The following is a 4267-nucleotide window of genomic DNA, read 5'->3' as shown; positions in this document are numbered from 1 at the left end:
GTACTCATGGTGCTCAGGTGATGTGCCGGAGGACTGGAAAGGGGCCAATGTGGTCCCCATCTTCAAGAAAGGGAGGAAGGAGGACCCAGGAAACTATAGGCCCGTGAGTCTTACCTGGGTCCTGGGAAAGCTTTTTGAAAGAATTACCCTGGCACATGTCCAGGAAGGCCACAGGGGAGGTTATGCTCAGAGGCAACCAGCATGGGTTCATTAGGAGAAGGTCTTGTCAAACCAACCTGGTGGTCTTCTACGACCAGGTCACCAAGTCCTTGGATGCAAGTGTTGCAGTGGATATAGTCTTTCTGGACTTCAGGAAGGCCTTTGACACAGTCTCTCACCCCATTCTCAGTAAGAAACTAGGAGGCAGTGGTGTTGATGCCTACACGGTCAGATGGGTCACTAACTGCCTGGAGGGCTGCACCCAGAGAGTGGTGGTGGACGGGTCTTATTCGACCTGGAGGGATGTGGGCAGTGGGGTTCCCAGAGCTCGGTCCTCAGGCCCGCACTATTCAACATCTTCATCAGTGACTTGGATGAGGGGGTAGAAAGCACCCTGTTCAAATTCGCAGATGACACTAAGATGTGGGGGGAAGTGGGTACACTAGTAGGAAGGAACAGGCTGCAGGTTACAGGGGTGGACTGAAGAGAACAGGATGGGATTCAACACTGACAAGTTCAGGGTACTGCACCTGGGGAGGAAGAACCAGCAGCAGACCTACAGGCTGGGCAACTCCCTTGTTGTCAGTGCAGAGGCAGAAAAGGATCTTGAAGTCATTATTGATGGCACAATGAACATGGGCCGACAGTGTGGGGACGTGGTCAGGAAGGCCAACTGCACCTTGTCATGCACCCACAGATGCATCTCAAGCAGGTCCCAGAAGGTGATCCTCCCCCTCTCTGTGACACTGGTCAGGCCACAGCTGGAGTACTGCATCCAGTCCTGGGCCCCGCACTTCAGGAAGGATGTGGACAGCATGGAGAGGGTCCAAAGGAGGGCCACCCGCATGATCAGGGGGCAGCAGGGCAGACCCTACGAGGAGAGGCTGAGGGACCTGAACCTGTTCAGCCTCCACAAGAGAAGGCTGAGGGGGGATCTAGTGGCAGTACATAAACTAGTCAAAGGGGGACCAGCAGGCATCGGGGGAGTCCTTGTTCCCCCGAGCAACCCCAGAGTTACAAGAAACAATGGACACACACTGGCAGAGGGTAGATTCAGGCTAGACATTAGGAAGCGCTATTTCACTGTCAGGGCAGCTAGGATCTGGAACCAACTTCCAAAAGAAGTGGTGCTGGCTCCTACCCTGGGGGTCTTTAAAAAAAGGCTGGATGAACATCTGGCTGGGGTCGTTTGACCCCAGTACTCTTTCCTGCCACAGCAGGGGGTCAGACTAGATGATCTCCTCAGGTCCCTTCGGAACTGACCAACCATGAAACTATGAACCTCCGTATGGCAAAGTGCTTCCTCTTTCCATCTGAGGACATGCTTCCTTGCCCACATCTGCCCAAGTGCTCCTTCATCTTTTTTTTTTCCCTCCAGGCTCTGACTGCAAGGTTTCAGGGCAAGGATGAGAACTACAGACATTAGGAAGCTCAGACAGTTTGGGCCCACAGTAAGCCATGAAACAAGCCTCTTTTGCACCACAAGGATGAAGGTGCCCAAGGAGAACATTCATGTAGATTTGGTTATGGCGACATTTCTATTTCTGATACAGAAACAGGGTTTTTTTGTTTTGTTTTGTTTTTTTTCCCAAATGGCAAAAGGAATGATTCAAGGCTGAGGAAGGCATACCATTGAAGAATAGATTCTCATTGATCTGTGTTAGAGCACATCATTTTCCACCAAAGCCTTGAGGTCCAGTGTTTAGAGGGCTAGGACGTTGAAAAGTTCTCTAGCATTGTTGGCCCCATTCAGTTATGACTACATTGCTAGATTGTATTCAAATGATTGGTTGTATTATTCTCTATTGATAATATATATATGTATATATGCCTTCTTTTTGATTAATGTCTCTGTACCTGAGGGAGACCCCAGGTCTACCGGCACCTTGAGGATCTGAAGTCTGGCATATCGCCCGGCCTAGTGCACCGGTGAAGTTTACTGTAGTATAAGGCTACTGCACAGTAGCATCACATAAAAGGTGTTTGCTGGTGCTACTGTGAAGTAACTCTGGTTACTGAGCATTTATTTAATACTTAACTTATACAAGTACTAAATAAACATGCAATAACTACTGTGCAGTAGTGTCTTGTGTAAATGCATCCACTGGCTCTTTTTTTAATAAACAGTAAGCTTGAGGTTAACCTACACTTAAAAAAAAAAATAGCCCTGCACACACTGGCTGCCCCAGCAGCTCTTGCAGTCTCTGCAGGCTCAAGGCAGAGCTTCCCCCACATAGCGTGGGTTATTGGGGGGCAGTGGGGATCACCCCCCCTGGCCTGGCAGGAGCCAGTGAGTGCATGGATTTCTTCAGCACATATACTAAAATTGGAACGATACAGAGAAGATTAGCATGGCCCCTGCGCAAGGATGACACGCAAATTCGTGAAGCTTGCTTGCTTGCTTGCTTGCTTGCTTTCTTTCTTTCTTTCTTTCTTTCTTTCAAGATGGCGGCCGACAGGTGAAGCCCTTCTGAGCTCCTGCAGCTCGGGTGCCTTTTTGCGCGTTCCCTGCACTCCGTGCCCCCCTTTTCCTGTCCCCACCTCCCCCAAAAACCTTGCCTCCACCCACCCTCTCCCTGGGGCCCCCTTTCCCCGCTTTCTGAGTGTTTTTCCCCTGGGCTCTGGCAGCCTCGTTTGCCTCTGCCCCTCCCCTACCCCCGCCTGAGCTCTCCCTGTGATTCCTGCTGCCTCCCTCCCCCAGGGCCCCTTACCTTGGTCCCTGCCATCTCCCCCTGCCTTGGGGCTTGCCCTGAGCCCCTGCAGGGTTGCTCTGCCCCCCCTCAGGCCAATTTTGGGGCGTTTTGAGCCCCCTCCCAGTCCCAGGTCCCCGGCCTTATAGGGCAGGGCAACGCTAGGCCTTTCCCCTGTCTCCGCTGTTTTTCTGCCCGGCGTCCATCACCTTCTCTCCCACTAGTACCCTGCCTATCCTTCCTCCTTCTTCTCCTGTTTGTGGCGGTTACCACAATTGCCTCGCTCAACACCAATGGCTGCAGAGACCCGGTGAAGCGGACGGCTGTCCTGGAGGGCCTGCAGCAGAAGCGCCTGGCGATCGCCTTCCTCTAGGAGATGCACAGCGACGCATACGTTCAAGCCGACTGGCACGCTGCCTGGAGAGGCCGCTTGTTCCTGAGCCATGGCACCAACCTCAGCGCAGGAGTGGCGACCCTCCTCTTGCCGCAGCTGCGGTACGACTCGGCGGTGGCGCGAGAGGTCGTCCCCGGCCGGCTGCTGACCGTCCACATCACCCTGGCACACCAGAGCCTGCTCCTCGTCAACGTCTATGTGCCCACCAATGGGAGAGAGAGGGTCGCCTTCCTAGAGACCCTGGGTGACCTCCTGCATGACGCCAGCGAGAAGGACGACCTGCTCCTCATAGGCGGGGATTTCAACTGTACCGTCGACGCGCTGCTAGACTGGACGGGGCCAGAACCGCACCTGCCTTTGGCCCGCAAGCTGTGGACTGTGCTGGAGGCGGCGGACCTCGTTGACGCCTGGCGGATCCTCCACGCTGACGCGCGACACTACACCTGGGCAAAGATGAGCGCCAGCGGGCTCACCATAGCCTGCCTCGACCACCTCTACATCGGCCAGCACCACCTGCTGTTGCTGCGCGGCAGCCGCATCATTCCATCGGGCCTCTCGGGCCACGCCTTGGTCTGCTGCAAGCTGAGCCTGCTGGGCAGAGCACACACGCAGGCCCCTTACTGGTGCCTCAACGTCAGCCTGCTGCAGGACACCCACTTCAGGGACTGCTTCGCCCACCTCTGGAGGAGCTGGGAGGTGGTGCGAGCAGACTACCCCTCCTGGCGCCTGTAGTGGGACATGGGGAAGGTCCAGATCCGGGCGTTCTGCCAGCAGTACAGCCAGCTGGCGGCGAGCGAGCTCCGCCGCCGCACCCAGGAGCTGGAGGAGGACGTGGCGGAGCTCAAGGCGGCCCTGCTCCGCATGGGCAACGACACGGCGCTCCTCGAGAGCCTCCGCTCCCACAAGAAATGCCTGCGAGAGCTGGCGGAGGGCACGGCCCGTGGCACGCGGGTCCGGGCCTGCTGCCAGGAGCTGGCAAAGGCCGATGCCCCGACTGGCTTCTTCTTCGGCCTGGAGAGGCGGC

At 55.7% G+C, this 4267-nt stretch overlaps 1 non-coding gene across 1 annotated transcript; it reads left to right on the top strand.

Moving 5' to 3' along the window:
• The first annotated feature begins 2453 nt into the window (after positions 1-2453).
• Positions 2454-2562, top strand: LOC132251999 (U6 spliceosomal RNA). Its single transcript, XR_009463736.1, has one exon. It is a non-coding gene; the product is annotated as a U6 spliceosomal RNA (small nuclear RNA).
• Positions 2563-4267: the final 1705 nt, after the last annotated feature.

The sequence above is a fragment of the Alligator mississippiensis genome, chromosome 7 (genome assembly GCF_030867095.1).
Source record: "Alligator mississippiensis isolate rAllMis1 chromosome 7, rAllMis1, whole genome shotgun sequence".
Taxonomy (NCBI): domain Eukaryota; kingdom Metazoa; phylum Chordata; order Crocodylia; family Alligatoridae; genus Alligator; species Alligator mississippiensis.
Note: the sequence above shows the minus strand (reverse complement) of the source record. Positions and strands in the feature narration are given on the sequence as shown.